The sequence below is a fragment of the Spermophilus citellus genome (genome assembly GCF_964194105.1).
Source record: "Spermophilus citellus genome assembly, chromosome: 3".
NCBI lineage: Eukaryota > Metazoa > Chordata > Mammalia > Rodentia > Sciuridae > Spermophilus > Spermophilus citellus.
Genome location: NC_138184.1, coordinates 27,648,997 through 27,672,340, shown reverse-complemented (window position 1 = coordinate 27,672,340; position 23,344 = coordinate 27,648,997). Strand labels below are relative to the sequence as shown.

Sequence of the window (23,344 nt, the reverse complement as noted above, 5' to 3'; positions counted from 1 at the left end):
TGTTTTAAAACCGAGCTTTACACCCAGGCATATTGTGATATTTGAATTAGATTTAATTCTTTCTACAGTTATTATCAAAAGAGAGCTTGTGTGTCCTTTGTGGAATCCTAGGCTTTTCCATGCACCTGTTTGCTATGGCTGTTCATTTTTATTAAAATGCATGATTAAGAAATCTATAACCCCCCCCCCCCATACCTGGCTTCAGGGTCTCTACACCAGTGTCCCACCCTCTAGGTGTTCATCCCATACTAACCCTCAAACTTCAGGCCCTAAGGCGTCACTATCCTTTGAGCATCTTAGCTCTCTCCATCCCCAGTTCAATCAGAACCATCTCATGACTTTCATCTTTTAGTTTCCCCCACATTTGTAGGGTTTCTGCCTCCTTGTCCTCCTGAGACCTAACCCAAGCAAAGACAACAACCCCCACTAAGTTCATACCTTGTCTGATGCCCCATGGATCCCTTTGTGTGTGTGTGTGTGTGTGTGTGTGTGTGTGTGTGTGTGGTGTTGAGTGTGTTTATAGGTATGTGTGTATATGTGTGAGTGTGTATGTATATGAGTGTTTCTGTTTATAAGTGTGTACATACGAGTGTGGGGGAGGTAAAAGAAAAGATAACAAAACTGGAATTGGAGACATGAGCTCAGCTTGCTGACTGTTTTGCATATAGCATTGGACATACTCCTTCCTATTTCCTCCCTTTCCCCAATCCTCAACTCCTTTCTTTCTCTCTTTGAGTCCATGGAAAGGAACTGATGTCCTGCTTTCTAGAACTTATTTGGTCTTCAAATTCTGCTCCAAACAGTAGGCAGAAGGAGTACTCTCATTTTGGTAGATTTACTCATTGTCACAAAATATGTGACATTGGCCTTGTATGACATAGCAGAACAGTAAGATCTATGGAATCTGTATCCTTTTCTAGAAAACCAATACCCCTATTTTATAAATACTCATTAGAAAGGAAAGAATAACAACCAACGTGTTTTTTTTTTTTTTTTTTTTGCTAACGTCATAAACTTTGAAAACAATCGAGCTTTGCTGGGAAGAAATATACAGTAGTCCCTCCCCTTATTAAAATGACCCTATAGCCATGTCTGTGGAGAATGTGTTTCAAGACCCCCAATGGATGGGATGCTTAAAACCACAGATGTCACTGAACCTCCTCTATATTATATTTCTTCCCTGTACATATGCACCTATGAGAAAGCTTAATTTATAAATCAGGCACAATAATTCACCTCTGCTGGAAATGTGGCTGTGGCTTCTCCCTCAGCAGACACAACATCTCCCATCATTTTTATACTTTCTATTCCCAAACCTATTCCTGAACACAGGCAACCATGCCCAAGTGCAGTAAATGGCACAGTGTCACTCATTGCAGAGGGTGTCTTGCCTGAAGTCTTCATAGAGGCTCAGAGCTTTCTGGCACAACATGTTGCTGTCAATGGGAACACATTTTCTGTTCATCTCTCCAACCCAGAAATGAAACGTCTTTTCCATCTCCGCTAAGCACGTACCATGGCCATAACTTTTGCAGTTTGAGGTGTGACAGCAAAACTAGCACAGATTTCTTTTTCCTTCTTCACAATTTCATGGCTAGAAAATTGTTCCTACCGTCGATCTTAACAACCTAAGCATATGATTTTTTTTTTCTTTCCTTACTGAGTTGGGATACTTTACTTTTTCACTTTAAGAAAAAATATTGTGTTTTCTCTGTGGCATATCCAAATGGCCAGCATCACTCATCTTGCACTTTGGGGCCGTTGCTAGGTAAAATAGGGGGTTACTTCAGCAAAAGCACTGCAGTACTGCCACAGTCCATCTGATGATACCTGGGACAGTTGCCAAGCAATTAAAGAGCTAGTAGCTTACACAGCACAGATATGCAGGATGAAAGGCCAGTGTGGGTTGGTATGAGATTTTATCAAGCAGAGCAGCATAGCAATTTAAAACTTGTGAATTGTTTAGTTTGGGGGCTTTCCACTTAATATTTTTAGACCACAGTATACTATGGGTCCAAAAAAAAACAGTAGAAAGTGAAACCATGGATAAAGGTGGATAAAGGATGACTTCTGTACAATTAAAAAAAAATAACACAGTGTGACTTCATAGAGGAAATTCGTTTACATAAAGACTCTCATTCACAAATTTGCTTTGTGCTAAAAATGCCATTTTAACATGTTGAGTTTTACATTTTTAAGTGCTTAATTGGGTGCAACTCCCTCTAATTTGTCTTTTCACTGAAAGCCACCTGCATCCTCTTCTAAATTATTACCATGTTACAGTATTGTTATTATAATCATTTTATCATAAAATGCTTGCTATTTGTTACCAAAAAGTATGTTCTTCAAATACTGGCATGCCACTTTTTAGTGCTAAATTTATTTTTAAAGCTAAATTTATTTTTAGTAAAAAAAAAGTGCTTTCTGTTACAAAATTAAGAGGGCTAGAATAAAGGAATTTTTCCTCTGGGTGGAAGGTATGGAAATAGGTGGTGGGTACGAGTGATTATCCAATGATACTTGAGGAAATATCTCTTTCACCCCCACTGTTACCTGCACAGTAAAGAGCACATTCCTAGCTGAAGCCATACCATCTTGTTAAGAAACAGAAAAGGCAATTTGATATGGAAATGTAGTGTAGAGAAATTGTTTAGAAAGGCATATGGTATTTTGGCATGGAAAGATACAAAAATTTACCCCTAAGTATAATAATAAAAAGTATACAACTCTTGTGGGGGTGTCAGGGACATGTGAGCTCACAAAGAAGTGGTTTCACAATGCAGGTGACTCATTACCTAGAGTTGCCATGTTGTAGCAGTTAATAGACCCATGGCCTTAGGATGAATCAAAGGTGGCTAGAAAGTGCCTCTCCACATTTGTTCATTACAACATACTCATTTGGGGAAAAAATTGTGCTTTTTATTTTCTCTGGGATTAAAAGAACCTATTTTGTATGATGCTGTGGTTCTCATCATAGCCTCAAACTAGGCTTCTAAATTCTCATATAAAAGAAACATCTTTAATCCTTCAGATGTCTAAAATTACTCCTTTTTCTCATTTCTTATCTTTTCACTAAAGCAAGAGTACTTGGTTTTACCTGTGGTACTTCTTTAAGAGCATATTCAGTAAGATTGGTGAAATGGCTCAGTATTCTTAGCCTTGGGAAGCACTTGATGCTTTTAGAGTGCAGTCTGCCTTCGCTCTTGGAAATGTGGCCTCTTATCTCAAGGAATCATTCTGAAATAGCGTGTAGTTCTTTTTACCACAAACAGCATTAACCGTAGCCAAACAGTTGCTGCCACAGTTTTAGAAGACTTGAAGCATCAGTGTCTTACTCCCAGGCTTTTGAAGTGTGAATGTACTTGGTTATGAATTTTCTCTGGTGGGCAAAGACTTTGCCAACCTTTGTTGATACCATATTGCTGATCATGTTCTGCGTATGGTAGCTAGCCTGCCAGAAGAATGAAATATAAAATGTTAACATTTTAGATAGAAGCCTGCTGACTGTATGCCTACGTCATGATTCTTTATCACCTAATAGACATTTGTTTCATTTAGATAATGTATGCTACAATGGGAGGAGGTGTTGGGGATTGTTGCTGTAATATATCATACTGATCAGTGGATTGCTGATTGGCCTGATAAATAGAATGAATTAGTAGTCAATAGAGAGGACTTGAAATTTTCAAAGGAAAGCAGGAGAATGCCCATAAATATTGGCAGAATACTAAGGTAATGAATTGATGGAGTGGTAGGAGTCATTCAGTACTCTCATTTTTAACCTGGAGAAACTGCAGTGCAATAGGTTATATACCTTGCTTGAAGCCACAGAGCTCATCTCTATGTGACCTCAAGCTCCCTAGGAAAGAATATCCTGTTTCTTACTTTTATTGTGAACTACATCTACCCAGGAACAGGAGTCATTTTTAGCCAGGATGGGAACTCAGAAGACTGGAGGACTGCGCTTCTTTTCAGCCTGGCCTGGAGGTCTGTTTCCCTGGCCCAGATGCACACTGGTGTGCATTGCTGCTTTATCTTGCAGCCTCCAGGTTCAGCTAGTTAGAAAAAGAGATATTATAAACCAGATGTGGTGGCACATGCCTGTAATCCCAATGGCTCCAGAGGCTGAGACAGGAAAATTGTAAGTTTGAGGACAGCCCCAGCAACAGCAAGACCCTGAGCAACTTAGGGAGACCCAGTCTCAAAATACAAAGAGCTAGGAATGTGGCTCAGTGGTAAAGTTCCCCTGGGTTCAATCCCTGGTACCAAAGAGAGAGAGAGAGAGAGAGAGAGAGAGAGAGAGAGAGAGAAGAAAAAGAAAAGAAAAAACAGAAATGAACTCACACTGTACGTTTATTGGCATCTTCTGTGTGCAGGCATTGTGTTATAGGGAGGGTATGATAATCATAGTGGGCATGACTGAACAAAGACAATACAGAAGCAGTCTCTTAAGAAAATTATCATTAAGAAAAAGGGAAAGTGACTTTTCAAATTATTGCACAGTCATGAATCTAACAAAATATATTTAAAGGCCTTTGGACTTTAATACATTTAGATTAAGAGGGTTTGTTTGTTTTTGGTGTTAGTTTGGTTTCCTCTTCAATCATGCTAGTATAGATTGACTTTTAACAGATTTATAAGAAAATTCAATCACATCAAGCAAGATTCTTTCTTTTTAAACAATATAATATCAAATTTGGTTCAGACTCAATATTAATCTTTGGAAGTAGCAAAATGTAGCTGTTCTAATTTTGGCTGCAACTGATTATTGCACCTGTTCAGAAATGTAACCTTTGATGAATTTGAGAAATTTAATTTGAATCATTTGGGGGCATCTGTTGAAGTCTCCAATATCATCATTATTTATTTATAGAAGTGAAATAAAAAGAAATGATATTTAAGTGGGAAATATTGCTGGGTGCGATGGCTCATATCTGTAAGCCCAGTGGCTTGGGAGGCTGATGCAGGAGAATCTTGAGTTCAAAGACAGCTTCAGCAATTTAGAAAGGACCTAAGCAACTCAGTGAGACCCTGTCTCTAAATAAAATATAAAACAGGTGGGGATGTGGCTAAGTAATTAAGAACTCCTGGGTTCAATCCACAGTGCCACACAAAGAAAAAAAAGAAGGGGATGACTATCTTCCAGAGCTTAAGGAATTTGTGTTATTATTTACCTAATTCAATTTAGCCCAGAATGTAGCTTTAGAGTCATATCTACCATGAGGAAACTGTCGCCAAAAGAGACTAAGTGACTTGCTCAGAGTCATACTACTGAGTAAAATTTTAGTTTGCCAAACAATTGGTCTGAGATGAGCTCAGCAATCCTCATTTCTGCAACTGGGTATGTTTTCTGCATTCACAGGTGAGCCAGCATCCTCCTGGGTGGACCCCAAAGTCTCAGGTTCTCTGTCACATTTCCACTCTACCTTCTTTCTAACCCATCATGATTTTTTTTTCTTTTCTTTTGGGTCCAGTGAACTTACTCTACAAAATATAATCCTCCTCTCCTTATTTTACTTTAGTTTGGGCAATCTTCTGTGTGTGTGGGTCAATGATCTCTTAGGAACAGCTAAATTAAAGAACTTTGGATGCCTGAAAACAGCTGCCCAGGCTTTGCCTGGGTTGATGGAATGATGCCAGCCTTGGTTTGCAGGAGCCTGCCAGCACCTGGGTCAACTCCCCATGCAGCGCCCCACTCCTGTAAAGAAACTTGGCATTATTGGTTTTGCAATTATTTTTGCCTATAGAGGGCTGATCTTCGTAGATATTTTAGTTTTTATTAAAGTGAGATAAAAAGGATTTTGTGCTTTAGAAAGTGGCTACTTTACCCTCATCTTCACCATTAGTGTTGAGTTTCTTAATATTCATGGTACTCAAAATGATGTCTTGATACTGAGTAAAAATATATATTGCCAGCCGGGTGTGGTGACTCATGCAGTAATCCCAGCAGCTTTGGAAGGCTGATGCAGAAGGATTGAAAGTTCAAAGACACCTCAGCCACTTATCAAGGCCCTAAGCAACTCATCGAGACCCTGTCTATAAATAAAATGTAAAAAAGAGCTGGGATATGGCTTGGTGGTCAAGTGTCCCTGGCTTCAATCTCTGGTACAAAAAAATTACATATATATTTATATTACATATATTTATATATAAATATCATATATATATATATATTATATGCAGAGTGTGATGCCTTCTCGGCAAACTCTAGGGTTATTACGTCTTAGCAGCAAATAAGTTTCTCACTTCAAGTCACATCTTAAAAAATTATAATCCTAAGCAACATGAGTTTTCTAGATGCCAGTGTGCTAAAGGGTATCCCATCAATTAATTCTCACCCAAATCTCATAAGATTGAGGCTATCATTGAATCATCTTCTCCATTTTACAGGCAGTGGAAATAGAGATTTGGCAAGGGACAGTAATTATTCCACAATATACAAGGAATCTGTTTCAAATGCTGGGTCCTTATTTTATTATACATTATCTCTCATGATTCAGCAATTGGTGCTGAGAGAGAGAGAGAGAGAGGAAGAGAAGCGGGGTGGGGGAGTAGATATTAAACATGTTTCTTCCCCAAAAAATGTTTTGAGCAGTCTTAGGATGCAGTGTGAGCATCCACTGAGACATCATTAGGTGGGCTGTGATGGGCGTTAGGTATCTAATAGCAGCTTCCTCGTACCAAGGTAAATGCAGTTGTAACCATTTATTTTTAAGCTGCTGCACTATGTCCTTCATCATGATTTCCTTAATAATGCCAGGCCACTTAGGAGTTATTGCTCATGCACTTTCATCATGTGAGCGTTCCAAGGGCCCCTGCCTACTGAAATACCAACTTTTCTTAATTAAAATTTTATTCTCAAAAGAAACAGCTTTATATGTTTTTTTTAATTTAATAATAAAACTCATTATTATGCTGCATCTTTGGCTACATCTATTTAAATACAAGCACTGGTCACTTTGTGTTGTCTGACATCGATACCAGTCTCTGACATCACTACCAAGACAGTGTCAACAAAGCTGATGTTTCTGTAAGGACATTATGACATCTCCATTTTCATCAAACACTTTCATAAGGCAGTGTCTGCATTCTGCTTCTGCTTCTGCTGTAAATCATGTTAATAGTGAGCTCTAAAAATTTAACTGCTACTTTAAATATTCCTCATGAGTATTCCTATGGTAAGATGGAGAACATCCCCCAAAATGTGCTTACAGATTTAATAACAGGTTCAGAATGATTCCATGTGAGAAAGTCTTAAAAAATACAGCTGGAAATATTACTAAATGAAAAAAAAGTTAAATGTTATACTTTATATTTTGGTATGATCTTATCAGAGTAACTTCCTTTGTATATTTAATTCACAAATATCCAAGAAATATCTTGGAGAGGTATTTGTTATCTTTTCTGAGTGAATGCCTGCATTTGTCTATGTAGCAGGAATTGCTCTTTATCAATGTAAATGTATTCCTTGTGAATTCCTCCAGCCCTCCCTCCCTCTCTCACACCCTTTTTAACTACTTAGAATCTTTCTAGAGCAGTGTATTGAGAAGTAGACTCCATTTGAATTATGTTATATATAAATGATAAAGAATGAGAATTGTTCATCTCTCCTGTCCAGGGGTTTTGAATTTTGAATTTCTTTTTTTTTAATTTTATTTTTTATTTATTTATTTTTATTGGTTGTTCACAACATTACAAAGCTCTTGACATATCATATTTCATACATTAGATTGAAGTGGGTTATGAACTCCCAATTTTTACCCCAAATGCAGATTGCAGAATCACATTGGTTACACATCCACAATTTTACATAATGCCCTATTAGTAACTGTTGTATTCTGCTACCTTTCCTATACCCTACTATCCCCCCTCCCCTTCCCTCACATCTTCTCTCTCTACCCCATCTACTGTAATTCATTTCTCTCCTTGTTTATTTTCCCATTCCCCTCACAACCTCTTATATGTAATTTTGTATAGCAATGAGGGTCTCCCTTCATTTCCATGCAATTGAATTTTGAACTTCATGACTGGATTTCTGGGGTTCTTAAAATCTGAAAAATTTTGTGCAAAATGCCTTGTTATGTACCTGAATATAATAGACTTGAAAAGCGTTCAACACTATCAAATTTTCAAGGTGATTCATCTTCCTCTGTAAGTATTAAACATCTGTGGCCCATATCAGTAATCTTTCTCAGTAGTGCCCTTTATTTTATTGTCTATTTCACCCCCTTTCAAAAATTAGTGAGGAAATTAAGTAGCACTTTCTTTCTTCTTTATTTTATTTTATTTTTTGGTAGTAGGGATTGAACTCAGGGGCACTCGACCACTGAGTCACATCCCCAGCCCTATTTTGTATTTTATTTAGAGACAGGGTCTCACCAAGTTGCTTAGCTCACCTCACTTTTGCTGAGGCTGGCTTTGAACTCATGATCCTCCTGCCTCAGCCTATTGAGCTGCTGGGATTACAAGCGTGTGCCACATGCCTGGCTATTCAGTAGCACTTTCTAACTTATCTATTCCAATAATTTCTGTTTAATTTAAAGATTTGTATATCAAAATTCCATTCTACCCCACTCCCCAAAAATCTATTTTTGAAGGAGCACTCTGAGTGAATAACTAGCAAAATACAAATTAGATGTGCAGGTATTCCATGACTCAGTCAATTATTCATTTTGGCACTCTTTGTAACTTAGCTGCCAAACTGTTTGAAATAGTTTTAATTCTTAGCCAAATATTCTTCAACTTAAATGCATAGTAAACTTTTCTTTAAACACTGGTTAAAGAAAAGAAAGAGAAAACAATGACCAATGCAATTTATGAGGAACACAAAATGAATAACATTTCTAAATTAATTTCAATAAAATCTTTACTATATTCATAAAATGTATATGTATGTGTGCATGCATTATACACATATGCATACACATATGTACATAAATGTTATGTGTGCATATTTATGTAGAGTAATCATAGAATTTATTATCTGAATCCATACCTATTTGAGAGTGAAAAGAAGCCACTAATAATGACAATAGAGCACCAGCATTAATTAGCACATTTAGTCACCCTATATAAAAATTTGCCTGTTACTTAAAAAAAAAGTTAGAAGTGAGAGAGATATATTTTATTCTCCATTTTATGCAATGTATTTTATCTTGTGTATTAAATAAGAGCTATCAATTAAAAGTAATAAATAGCCTGAGTGAATGCCTGCGTTTGTCTATGTAGCAGGAATTCAAACGATTAAAAAAGGAAAATAGTGACATTTATTTCAACTTGGCTTTTTGATTAGAAAGAATAAAGGCTATCTATAATCCATAATGTGGTTTGTGTGTGTGTGTGTGTGTGTGTGTGTGTATAGCTACTTACAGAGAGCAGCATGAATCCTTTTGTCTTATCTCATAAATAGAAACAAAAGACAAAAACCATCAGAACGAGCCAGTTGGCATTTTAAATGCATAAAGCATAACATTCCAAACATCAAATGAAAAAAATCATGCTTGGTCTATCTTGGCATTTAAATATATCTTTAATTTAATGTCCGTTTTGTTATTCATTGAATTCTAAGGCCAACTTTCCAAAAGATATCTGTTCACAAATCACAATTTTATTAACATAAATAGAAGGTAAATTAAACATCATGTGTCTCTTATGAAAAGGGAAGAAGTAAACTTGGCCCATATATATATATATATATATATATATATATATATATATATAATATAATAAAACACCATTCTAAAATATATATTAAATATATATTCTAAAAATATATATTAAAATACAATTCATAATATATTAATGGAAAATATTATGCTTTTTTTTTTCTTAAAAATCACTTCCTCAATCATCTAGCACTAGAAAAGAATGGTTGGTTAGGTAAAAATATTTGTGAAGTGGAGGTTTTCTATACTGTCTGCAAGAGACCCAGGTCTGCTAGGTGCTAAGAAGCATTGTAGTACTCTAACAAGTTAGGAGATGGGCCTTAGCAGAGCAGCTGCCGGGGGACGCAGAGGACAGGGATCATTGCTTTGTATCCTGTCTTTGATGTGATAACAGGGACTCCACTTAAAAGACTGAAAGGCACCTGCTTGAATTCAGAGTGTACTCCCACCTTTCACTCTGAGATGGTTTTAGACAAGGAGAGTTCTCCTTTTCCTGAGGACACAGATGGGGTAAACATAGCTTTGATTAGGAGACCAAAAAAAGAGGAGAACTGGGTTTGTTTCTCATAGGGGAGCAGGAACAAGTCTCAAATTTCTGAGTTCTCGATGATACTCATGTCTGCAGCCTCTAAGGAATACAGCGGCCTGGCTGCCCTGAAGTTACAGCCCAGAAATCAGTGTTCTTCCATAGCTTGGCGTGTGGGTCCAAGTGCCTGTCCAAATGATTCCTGCCCGGACATCTGCTCCTTAGCTACAACCAGCTTGCCTTTTCCACTCCCTGCTGAACCAAGCATTTTGTCTGCCTTCACATTCAGAGCTGCTTCTGCTGTATTTGCTACTAGAGATTGCAGTTTCTATGTAACTCAAGGGCAGGAAAGCATGTTGATTGCGTGGCTCTTACACTTAATGACTAGGCCTTGGCTCTTATGGAAATTTTGTGTATGGAAGCCAGGATGTTGTTAGCTAGAAGTGGCAGTTTCAAAATTCTTCTTCATTTGTTTGTTTGCAGCAGGTGTGGTCTGTCCATCCTGGTACTAGCAAATCTTTTTTTTTTTTTTCTTTATTTAAGGTATAATTCTGAAGAGGGAAAAATTTTCTCATTTACTGAGCACCATTTGGTGATCACAAATGCTATGTTGTAGTAAATGCCAGGTATTGAGCAAGTCACATTACCCAATATCTACCTAACCTTCACAAAAAGCCCACGAAAGTTGGAAATGATTTGTTCCCAGTTTGTAGGCAAGAAAAGGAATGCTTGAAAAAAATTAGGCAATTTTCCAGTCACACAGCCAGTGGGTAGAAGAGCTCTTTCTTTGTCTTATTATGAAGCCTGTGATTTTTCCACTTGGAAACAGAAACTTCTTAGATGTAACACCAGAAACTTGTTTTAAGTCTCATTTAGGTGTTCTTTCATCCTATTTTATCTTACTGATGGTTGCTTTGAATATTTGAATAAGTGATGTCTAAATAAACATGAGACTAATTACAGCATAGCATTTTCTAAAGCAAATATGCTTCAAGAATGCAAGAACCAGTTAGGCACATTGCAGAATTAAACTAGGTCTTCCTTTTTGTTAATATATTTTCCCTGAAATGAGCTTCACTCATTGTTATCCATCCGATCTTAGCCATCTGGTTCCACAGCCAGCGAAGGAAAATGTCAAATTCAACAAAATGAATAGTACTGCTTGAGTCGAATCATAATTTAACTTTTTTTTCCCCCTTGCCCTACAGGATATTTAAACAGTGACATTATTTAATAGTACTTTCAAAGTTATTACCAATTCCCTACAAACGTTGCCATTTCCTCCAAATGGAAAGCATTAGGGTAGTGAGTCAAAATATTCCACCCTAATACCTAATGACATATAAATTTGAGAGTTAACATTTACTTAATTGCCGAAAGCAGTCATGCTGAGTGCATACTCTGACATATTATCAGGTGTTACAAAGGATCATTTCTGAAGGGAACAAAGTTCTGTAAAAGCAAGAGATGGTCATCAAATGAAGCATTATCCAACTCTTTTTAAAGCGTCTTCCCTTGAGCAGATTGGCCCAGTAGCTTGGAAATGCTCCATGAGGTAGGAATGCATTTCTGTAATCTGTAACAGGAAGGGGCTTGCTGGTTATTCTATTTACTGTCCTCATGTCACTTAGGTATTCTCTAGCCTTCTCTTCTGACCCCATGAACTGGATCTCTCAGGTGACATTGCTCTGTGGCTTCTAGGTCAATTTTGCTAATGGAAGGCTTCTACAGAAAGAGATCAAAGGTCAGAGGGAGAAAGAGCAAGCTGAGTCTCTTACCTGTTCTCTCCCTGCCTTGAAATGTGGTGGTTCTGGCAAGAGGCCCCTCCTCTCAGGTCTCACTAACCTCTGGCACCACTGGCTTCTCTCCTGAGACTAACAGGCCTACGGGAGAAAATGGTTCACAACTGTATGCTCTGGATGTCTCCCTTGCTTATTGGAGTCTTTTTTTTTTTGCATACTTATTTGACAAAGCTCCCTTTATTAATATCTCTAGTTGGATCATCAAGTTGTATTCTGTGGCGTGGACCCTGAGGACATGGGAACAAAATCACTAGAACACCTGTGTCTTTAATTCTGGCACTTCTAGACTGCAGAGTCTTAAATGATCTGCCCTGTTTTTTTGTGCTTCATTTTTTTGTTTTCTGTAAAATGAGAACAATAATGGTGCCTATCGAGTACGATAAAGTACATTAAGGAACATCACTGTATTGCTTGGTTAAAGAGAGGAGAAAGCTTGTTTTTCCTGTTTGAGTTGGTACAAGTGTGGTCTGTATTAATCCATGACATGGTATCCTCAGAATGATTTATTCTTCCCCGATGCCCTACTCTGTGTTATTGTAGAAGAGTTTATTAGTAACTACTGGAAGCAGAATAGGTGAGTTCCAATTCACGAGTACAGATGTCCTCTCCAGGATCCAGTAACTATAAGATAACCACAGCATAACTGGTGTATGTGTCAAAAGGAAATGGCAGTTTTGTTTGATTCTGAAGCTCTCGTGCATTGTTACCAAAATAATGGAACACAATTCCTGGAGGGATTATTTAGGAAACAAAAACATTGCAACAGTGTAGTCCGAAGGAAGCCTTATGATTTGTACATTGGGGAAATAATTAGTAGGAATAGGGAGTTAGTCCTTGATTTATGAGATATTCTGTATGTGATACTGTGTAGGTAGCTTTCTGGGTCCTCTGACCTGTAGCTTCATCACCCAGAGCTTTTTGTACCAGGATATTTCCAGATTCATTGCTAATTTTTGGGTCAAATGACACAGGCTTAGTGAGACCCCCGGAGAAGGCCAGAAAAGCAATGAATAAGGGCTGTATATGAAGGAACATAGAGAGTCCAGGAGTGCTGTTTGCTTTTAGGTCAAGTTAAGGTGAAAGCAGTCCAATGGAGCACAACCATTGGCCAGCAAATTCATTTGTGTCCTAAACAGCACAAGGCTGCAATGATCTGATTTGGTCTTTCACTGGTGTGAGAATACCAGCCAGAATCCTGTTGAGATGCATTTTCCCTTCCCTTCCCAACTTCATCACCCTCATCCCAGCAAGGAGACGACATGGAATTAGATATCTATGCTGTGTCCTCCTGATTTGCTGTTAGAAGGAGTTTTTCCCAGAGTCAAGGAGGACAAGAGAAAACAGCTGCTGCCTGTCCAGATCTTTCTTTATTCTGTTGTGATGATGATAAATCATTTTCCTTCTGCTGCCTCTCATGCCTTGGGCTTCAGGCTCTGTTCACTGTGCATTGCTTCTTCATTATTTTCTCTCAAGTTTATGTTTGTTTGCTTATTTTCCATTATGTCCCTTTGCAGGATGCTTGTAGGGCAAGGGAGATAAGGAGGTTTTCTTTATCAACATAATCACTGACTGTTATGAGGCACCAAATGTAGAATACAAGGACAGGCAGAGATGTGTCAAATAGGCTTCCTCTCGTAGAGGGCTATGTTGGAAACAGGACCTAAAAAAGGTGAAAAAACAAGATCTGAAGACATAGTAGGCAAGCAGAGCATGCAAAGAACAGAGGAAGGTTAATTCCATCTATCGCCCGTTGCCAACCAAGTGATATGTGTTTTACAAGAGGGACATTAGCCCGTCCTGATGCCCCTTAGCAGAGAATTATGTCCCTTTTACAGATGAGTAAAATGAAGTCAGAGAGAAAAGATGGGCTCCATAGAATCTGATTTGCTGGACCCTGTTGCTTCTTCTGTGAGGGGAAAGGTAATACGTGGATTGAAAAATAGGTTTTCAGGGAAGACATGGTTATTGAGTCTTCTCACTGTTATCTCAATTCAGATAAGTGAACCCACTTCATAAAGGCTCAGCAGTTGTTCCCAAAATGTAGTCCCCAGACCAGCAGCTTCAACATCATCTAGGAACTTGTCGAAAATGCAAAACTTCAGACCCCAATCCAAATCTACTGAATCAGAATCTCTTGGTGTGGGGATTTGGCATTCAGTAGGCCCTTGGGTTTCAGAACCATTGACCCAGGAGGACAGAGTGTTGCAGGTGGGATAGGAAGTGGGCATTCACAGGCAGAGGGGCAATGCGATGAGGCTTCAGAGCTCTGAGACAGCAGCGTGCATACCTCACTGGGCAGGGATCAGCCTTGAATAGCTCTCTGTTGCTTGCTTCAAAGTCTAACTGGTGTCCCATTAAGGCTAAAATGTGAGGCCCAGGCTAGGCTCCCACAGACTCAGTGTTTGCACAGTCTCACCTTGCTGGGGTCTCAGCCCAGAGGGCTTCCTCCTCCTGAGGGTTTAGGGAGCTGTGTGGGCTTTGTGGAGGAGCTCCCCTGCAGCCTTATGAGGAAATTCAGGCAATGAACTCCTGACATCTTAAAGTGCTCTTGCTCCATTTGAGTGCATATAAAGCACTTTTAACCATGATGGAAAGCAGGTACTACCCTTGAAGGCCTTGGGGTGAAGGGTAAAATTAACAAGTGAAGAATCTGAATCATTTCTCTTGCTACCCTGGAGCAAGCCATTAAAAAAAAAAAAAAAAAAAAAAAAAAAAAAAAAAAAGAACTGCACTGTCTTGGTAGAGACAGTCTGCCCTTGAGGGCTGATTGGAAGAATCTTCAGGACAGACCGTTTGTCCTTCTGTTGTACTTCTGCTTTAATTAATAGGAAATCTGATTTAAGTGTTGACCATACTTCCAATTCCAGCCAGCTGAAAAGATATGCACATTAGATTTGTGTGGGTAAACCTGCAGACTTCTGAGTTTTGCCTAATCCAGATAAAAAACACTTTTAAATAACAATTCTCTACACAATGAGATTAAACATCTTCCTTATTGCTGTTACCAAGACTGATCCTGAGTTAGTTGCTTATGTAAGGGGACAGAAAGTATCTCTTTACTCTTGCTTGGGTCCGCGACATCATCTGGGGCCCAGAGGCTTTGCTGGAGGGTCATCTATTGCAATACCAATGAAAATAACAGAATAACAGGGAATCAGAAGTCAAATTGTCCAATTCTAATTATAATCACAACTTTAAAAATTGTTAGCCTAGAATCCCTGCTGGAAAATATTGGTTATTGGTAGAACACATAAATTTATATCAAGCTCAGGCGTATTATTGCCGTAGGCTTTAATGAGCTATGTAAAACATAATCTAGGGCCAGTCAGTTTGCCTGAGCTCAGACCTTTTGCCCATGTGTTTGCTGATCATCTCCATGTACTTGTTTCTCCTGCATGTACAGCTAAGGAATTACAATTACCTGCTTCTCCAAATCAGAGCCTGGAGATTTCCTGTTGTCTCTTCCCTGCAGCTCACTGATGCCAATTTCTAACATTTCTAACATCCTAAATACCTCTGATGCATTCCATTTTCCCATCCCTGTTCCCTCTGCCTTAATTCATGTCTTCATTGTCTCTGTCTTAGGTTATTGCTATTGCCTATTAGACCACCAGTCTCCAATTATGCATGTTCACCAGTGTCTCCTGAAGAATCCTTTTGAAGTTGCTGTCTTGTCATTTTACTGCTGTGCTTACAAACCTTGCCTGGTGCCCAACCTTTCAACAATAAGTTCCAATTTAATAGCATGATTTTCAAGGCCCTAGGACTTGAGTTTAGCTCCATTTCTATCCTCTTCTACTATCTCTGCCTATTGCTAATCTGCTGCCATCTCTACATATTCATCATCTTTGGACATGTTTTTGACATTCCTGGGGTTGGCACATGCTGACCCTTATGCCCTTATGTTGCTACTATTTTTTGTCCTGATTCTTCCCACCTGACCCCACTCCATGAGCAAACATCAACACATATTCTAATACGCTGTTTGAAATGACCTCCTGGAAGGTTTCAATGACATATTTCATAAATTGCTCACGCACACCTGAAGTAAAGCACCTGAAGTACTCAATGGTTTTGAGAATCTAAGACTGGTGGTACAAACCACCAGTTTCTCTTTAGGGAATATTGCCACCACTGGTGTCAACACTGTGCTTGATTGTTAGGAGTTATTCTTGTACCAAATGACAAAGAACTGCCAATAAAGTTTGTAGCAGGAAAGACCAATAGAACAAAACTTTAAATGAATTGCAAATTTGATTGATGTCGAATATTAGAGCAGAGGTGTACCAGAGATAGCTCATGCTAGTTCAAAGACCCAGCTCCTAAAAAATCAAGTACTGTGCCAACTTGGATGTTAAGCTCTTTGTTGTTTGAAATCAGCTGTGGTGAGAAAATTGACACCAGGGAAATCAGCAAGCATTACATTTCAGAGCTTCCTTTCTCTCTCCTTCCTTCCTTCCTTCCTTCCTTCCTTCCTTCCTTCCTTCCTTCCCCACCCACGTCTCTTTCTCTTCAAATAGCCAGTTTTCCTGCAGAGCACTAATAATTATGATTATGGTACAATTAGTTCTTTTCATGTCCAGGAAATGTGGGATACAATGTGTGATAGACCTCATAGATCCTGTTTCTGACAGGTCATATCCTGAGCATCTCTCTGTGTCCTTTTCTCTCATTCCTACCACCTCTGCCTTAGTTCATAATCCCATTGTCTCTTCCCTAGCTCATTGATGTTGCCTCCTGGTAGACTCTAACACTAGAACAATATTACTGCTGAATCTACCACTAGAATAGCATTTGGGTAAGAATCCTGTCAGTCTAGAATTTAAGGAGATAATTATGTTTGACTGGGCATAATGATGCAAGGGGCTTTCTTATGTAAAAAGGGTCTTTTTGATTCATTATCTGTTGCCTATGAAATAGTTTTCTTCTGGTAGTGATGGGTAAATTTCCATACATTGAGTCTGACCCTAGCACTTATTTTGAGATAGTTGGCCAGGACTGGGTTATACCCTGTAGCCAAGCAACAGTGACAGTAATTTGATCACAATGATGTTGACCCCGTGACTTTTGACCTCATGATTATCCTGCTCCAGTCAGCTGGTCAATAGCAATTCATCAATGGAAATAACCACCAGAGGGGCTATTATCCTGGAGCCAGTTATTACAGCCATCTCCATCTTGACTTTGCCCCAAGCATGATCTGGGGAAAAGTTTCTTGTGTCACCTCAGCAGCGGTTTCCTGCCACCCAGGTGGGTTTTAAGTATGTCCACAATTAACACTGCTGGTCGAGGTGCAGGAATGCCACATTTTCTTCTAAGCCATTCAACCTAATTAAGAAAGTAAAATGTCTGTGAGTCTTTCAGGCGGCCTTTCTCCCTCTGGGTTGTTGAAGCTCTCTGGCTGTCAGCACAGCACTCTGGGCCAGGAAAGTTCAGAGCATTGCTTCAATAATATGACGGCCTCTTCCATTTAAAATGGAATTCAATGTTGCTTCCCTGAGAGGCACTCATTGAAATTCTGTGCATGATCTGTTCCTCTAGTCATTTAACAGTGTCTCTCATGTTTGCCCTGATTTAAAAAAAAAAAAAATAGAAAGAGAGAGAGAAAGAAAACCAGCTTTGTATTTGTGATAACATGGATCAGTATGGTATAATTGCAGCGAAGAGGCCCCCGAGCTTGCAGTAATAGGATGGTTTGTCTGATGTGTACTGCCATTAGAAAATGACCCATGCATGGATGTTCTCAGGGGACAGTAAAGAGGCTTTTAAGAATTACACTCTGTGCAGTGTGAAAGCTAATGAGCAAAAGAGCAAGTACGAAGAAAAACTACTGCTTCAGGAAGGCTGGTTCCACTTAGGGCCTGTCACAGCTTCCCTCAAATTCATTAGGATGGACTGGTCTTCACTGGGATGTGGACTGCATTACCTCCATTCCCAGGCAGGCTCCCTGCAGGCCATTCTTGCTGCGTGTTCCTAAGGAATTAAAACCACTAAATAATAAATGCTGACGAAAAGAAAGAGGATGGATTCAGAGACTGCCAATTCAGAAGGTGAATGAGGGCATTTACATCAAAGATGAAAGAACTTGTATTAGGCTTCAACAGGAGAAAAAAAAAGCAATTTCTTGCACTCCTTCTTTTGATAGAACCATTATTTACAATTTCACCTCACATATAAAAACAGAAGAGTACCTATTTATGACTTCCCAACTAGGTATGTTTAGCCTATATCTTTAACATGTGTAAGATCCTGTATCTTTAGCACGTTTAAAAATAAAATGTCTTTCAACCTTGTCTATGATGCTTTCTTGTTTCAAATGTCCTGCTTAGAGTTTCGGGGTCTTCTAAATTGGGATATTGGCCTAGAGTCATAGTGCCTCAAAAGAGTCACACCAATCTTTTCAAAATTGTCTCCACTTGACCGATAATTCCTAGGAATTGTAACTTGGGGTATGTATGAGATTAGGGCATGCTAATGAAATCAGGTAGCTTCTTTGGTGTCTGAGGGCCCATGGTCTCCAGGTAAGTATAATTGCTGAGGTCGTCCTCTACTTTACAGGAGGAACGAGCTGCAGTCAAGGAACAGCTGCTTCCCCAAATCCACCTTGCTGAGGCGTAAGGCAGTGATTTCTTTCAAGAACCATAGGAATACTAGGATATCAAGCTGCATGTCTGTTCACCCTGTCTGAAGCTACTTGGTTACACCACAGCTATATAAGCAGATGAAACAGAAGGACTTCCCACCCTACAGCCAGTGCCCTAGTAGTGAAATAAAACTTGGGGTTTGGGAACAAACCTAGAGTGTTAGCAGAATCAGCAGTTTATAGGTATCAATCTGTATTCTGAAATGCAGTCAGGTGTCCTGGGGGATCTTGTTCTAGGCCCTCATCTGATACCCTAAGTTGTTTTGCAGAATCCCTGTTTAATCTTCTTTCCCTTGCCTATTACTATCCTCCAAATAGGATGAACAGTCTTTGTTTCTGAAGGCCAAGTGAATTTCCTAGGGATAGCCAGTTGTCTTGGGAGAGTCACATGACTGAATTGGTTCATATAGAACTGAACTATGTTTACCTTCTATTTCACGATTTTTAAGATGATTTTGAGGGAGAAAATGAAGTAAATATGCATTCTCTTTGAAAGTTCTGAGGAGGGCCATTATTTGAAATGGTCTTAGTAATTGAAAGCTGTAATATCAGATAATATGATGCTAATAAAGTAAACCAAAGAACTAGAATCAGTTTGGAAGCTTCCCCCCACCCCAACTCTTTACCCTCTTTGCCTGGTGTCCCACTACCTGAGTAACTAGTTTTTAAAACAGTTATTGAGCGGTATGAGTTGGTTTCCACAGGGCACTTGTTCTCTACCTTTGATTTCCATTCTTTCTTTGATACTAACAGAATCCTGTTCAACTAACTGTGAAGCATAATTCTTTTCCTCATAATTGTTGTTACCTATTGAGAAAACAATTAATGCAATAAATGCTCATTGAATACTTGCCCCATGAAAGAGATTATGCTAGGGGTGTGAGAGTTGGAAGAATGAATAAGGACTAGTATATCCATTCAGTAAGTAAGAGCAGGGACACCAAAGTCAGAAAACCACACTGTAAATTCTAGTTTTCCTGTACAGTAGCTGTGTGACCTTGATGAGTTACTACATCTCTCTAAGTTACAATTTTCTGTTCCATAAAAGAAGTTTAGCAATAGTGACTGCTTCTCGAGATTGTCATTGTAAAAGCACTTAATTCACTGTTTGGCTTAGAGTCAGTGATCGACACATATGGCTGATTTATAATAGTAAATCTTCAAAGCTGATAAAAGTGTACAGAGACTGATAGGAAGCCAAGAAACAGAACTAGGTGGATATTGGAAAATAGAAAAATGCACAAACTATAAAACTGTAGCAAAAGGAAAATAAACAGTCCTGGATAAACACTTTTCTTCTTCATATTCTTTACCAGCTATGCCACACTCAAGAATTTGCTGAGCTATTGTAATTTTACCTCAAACCTTGAACAAAGTATGGTTTGAATCTAGAAGCAAGCTGTTTGATGATTCCTTAGAAACGAGGGGAAACATCTGTACCTTGGTTCATCCAAGACAAGCACGTTTTGTATTTAAGATTATTAAATCTAATCATTTGAAAAGACATTCTACCATATTAAGAATTCTTCACTTAATAAGCATACATGTAAATATACTGCTTGAGTGAATTGGGGGAGCAAGAACTAGCTAACTTCTTAAGAAAGTTACTCTCTTATTTCTTCTTTTCCTGAACTTCAGCCTCTATAACCAACAACAGCAGGGGTAACAGAAACTCCCAAATACAGGTTACCACTTTGTCATTTCACTTTTTCTCAAAATGTTGTATCTGTAACAAAGTACTTTAATAAGAGTTAAAATAATGTCAGTCACAATCTTACCAATTTATGTTGCCTAATCAATATCTTCATAATTAGGCTACATCAAGAGAAATATTTCCTTTTGTGAATATTAACAAATTATCCTCAAAATACAAAAAAGCGTTCAACAACTGTTGTACTTTGGCAGAATCCCTGTTCAGTTTCCAGATTTATACAATGCAGACATTTTAAATTTTATAGCTTCTCATTCCAGCAGAGTACATTCTTTACTTGCTAGTAGGCATTTGTCCATTCCTAACCTTCTTACTTTCAGAAAATAAATGACACATGTGACTTGAAAATTGAATCCATCTTGACTGAGAATGAAATAATAAAAATAGCTAATGTCTTTATCATCTCCTTAGCAAGCCTACAAGGCACAAGACTATTGCTGTCTCTATTTTGTAAGATGCATTATATCTTGCTAATCCTCAATAAATATGAAAAAGTTGTCATTTCACAGCTAAGAATTGACAAACCAGAACACATTTCTCATTTGAATAGACAAGATAAGCAGGTTGCCACCAGCACTGCCATCTCTGCCTTGGGGTGTGCAGTGTCCCAGGCAGACACTGTTGGTTCATTCTTAGGTCACAGCTATCTCATTTCTATTTATTTCTGGAACAGGGATCAGATTCACATTCCGGACTGCCTCCCGTCTTAGGGACCATTCTGCAACCTACCTTCCCTGACATAATTTAAAGAAACGAGCATACTGCACCCCCCTCCCCAATTAAACCATACCAGATGTAAATTTCTTGCCTGGAGAGCGAATTGAGAAATGAATGGGATTCATGAATATAAATTGGACTTTCCTTACACTTAGGTTTTCATCTTGAAATTGGAGAGTATTTGCTCCCCACATAAATCCTTATTTGCCTTAAATGTGTTTACTGTGGGACCCCAGTACGGAGCTGGTAGTCCATTGCTATGCATAACTGAATATTAAAGCTCACAAATCATCAGGCAGAGGAGGCTGCGGAGGGAGACACTGTAGTGCAGCTGAGTCTGGGTTCACAGAGAGGGATCCTGCTCTTCTGGGCTCTCTGTCTTTATTGGGAGGGGGCCACCCAACCTCCTGGCTTTTTGTCTTCTTGAATGTTATTGGATGTTTGCTTCCTCTTCTTCCCAAGATGCTCTGATTGTATGATTGTCTTAACATCTCTATTCTGGTATAGAGGCTGTGTAATAAATCAATCTCTTATTTTTCACCTCAGTTTACTTTTGAATGAAAGGACTCTGAGAAAGGATGTAAGGGTTCATTAAGCAAATACATAAATAATTTTGAGACATTGGGGCACCCCAGTTTCTGTTTCCTCTCTTGTCCTCTGTTCTCCTTTCCTCTTATCTCTTTGTTTGCTGAGTGGTTGTGTGTATTTTGCAAAAGATCCATTGAGGTCAACTGGGTCTTCACTATATTGTCACATGCAAGCCCAAAATAGTGAGATGTTTCTTTCATTTTTCAACCTGTACTTTGACTCTTTTGCCAGATATGAGACTCTATGATAGTCACAGTGTCGTGCACTTGACAGTGAGTTCACATTGCTTGCTGTTTGCTATAGGGTTAAGTGGAAAGGTAGATTGTTGGTCTTAAGTTTTAGCCATACCAAGCTGTGTATATATATAAAATCACTCATGCTACAAAGCACTTGATGTGGTTTAGAATAATGTCATAACGAAATGGCAAAATAGCCTCATATTTTTTCAGGGCAATTGGCTATTTGAAATAGAAAGGAAGATTTAGAATAAGAACCAATGAATTAACCAATTAATATTAATTTTGCAATCCATGTTAAAAGAATTTTTTCTCAAGTACCTCTGCATATGAGGGCTTCTAAGAGATAGTTTTAGCAGTGATATGGCCTTAATTGCATTTTTTTCTCAGAGTCTACTGATTTTTTCTTTACTGAATAAACTGTAAACACTTTAGTTATATAGCACATTGGGTTGACACAATTAGACTTAAATAGGGTGCTAAGTTTTGACTGTGTACGATGGTCAGAATGAAGCTGGAGGGCAGTTGGCCATTATCCTTAACCATACTTGCACAAGGGTTTAAAATAACTCAGTAAGTCAAAACCTTTGTGAGAATGAATTCAGGTAATTCATGGTAATGTGAGATAAGGGGACACATAATGAAGGACAAAGGGTAAATTAAAGTGACCACTGGTTCTACCTCCCCATTGTAAATACAGACAAGATATCCCCCAAGTGTTCCCTTTCAGGTCTTTCATACTTCCATACAGGTCTTCCAATACAACCAGCCAGTCCCCAAGTTTTCCCTTTCAGGTATTCCATACTTAGGATACTGTGTTTCAAGCTCATTTGGTGGATTGAGCCAGTCTCCTAATTCACTAACTACTTGCAAGCCACGTTTCCACAATATTTCTGGAAGGAATAAAAATATATATTTTATATAACAAAGAAGAACAAAGTATTTTTTTCCTGTAAAGACTATAATTTTATCCTGTTTTAATATTAAGTTAAGGCCCTCACATGAATTCAACATGTTATTTATTAATGTTGTGTACTGCTTAGGTGTTTTTTAACCTTGTGTTTCATTTTTAGAATCTGGTTGTAAAACTTAGTCCAATGTTTGTGTTAAAAAAAAAATTCTAGAATTGTAAAATTCTCCTCTCTCAGAGGACTGTGTTAAGACAGCAGCTCTACTTATTCTCAATTATGCAGTATAGTGAATATTCTAAGCTCTGGAAACAAGACGAAGGGACCCTATTCTAATATCTCTATCACTATGTCATTTCCACCTAAATCATAACTATCTTCCCAATATCTATAAACATACTTCACAGTTTCTTAGGTTTGGGGATGTAGTTGAGAAGAAAAGAACTTGCCTCGTACACACAAGATGCTGAGTTCAATTCTGCAGCACAACCAAAAAAGAAAAATGCATTTAAAACCACTCTGTGACAATTAAAATAACTGAAACAAAT

At 38.4% G+C, this 23,344-nt stretch overlaps 1 protein-coding gene across 18 annotated transcripts in view; it reads left to right on the top strand.

Moving 5' to 3' along the window:
• The window catches only part of ARPP21 (cAMP regulated phosphoprotein 21), a 149,978-nt gene that overhangs the window by 123,900 nt on the left and 2,734 nt on the right, over positions 1-23,344 (top strand). The window lies entirely within an intron of this gene.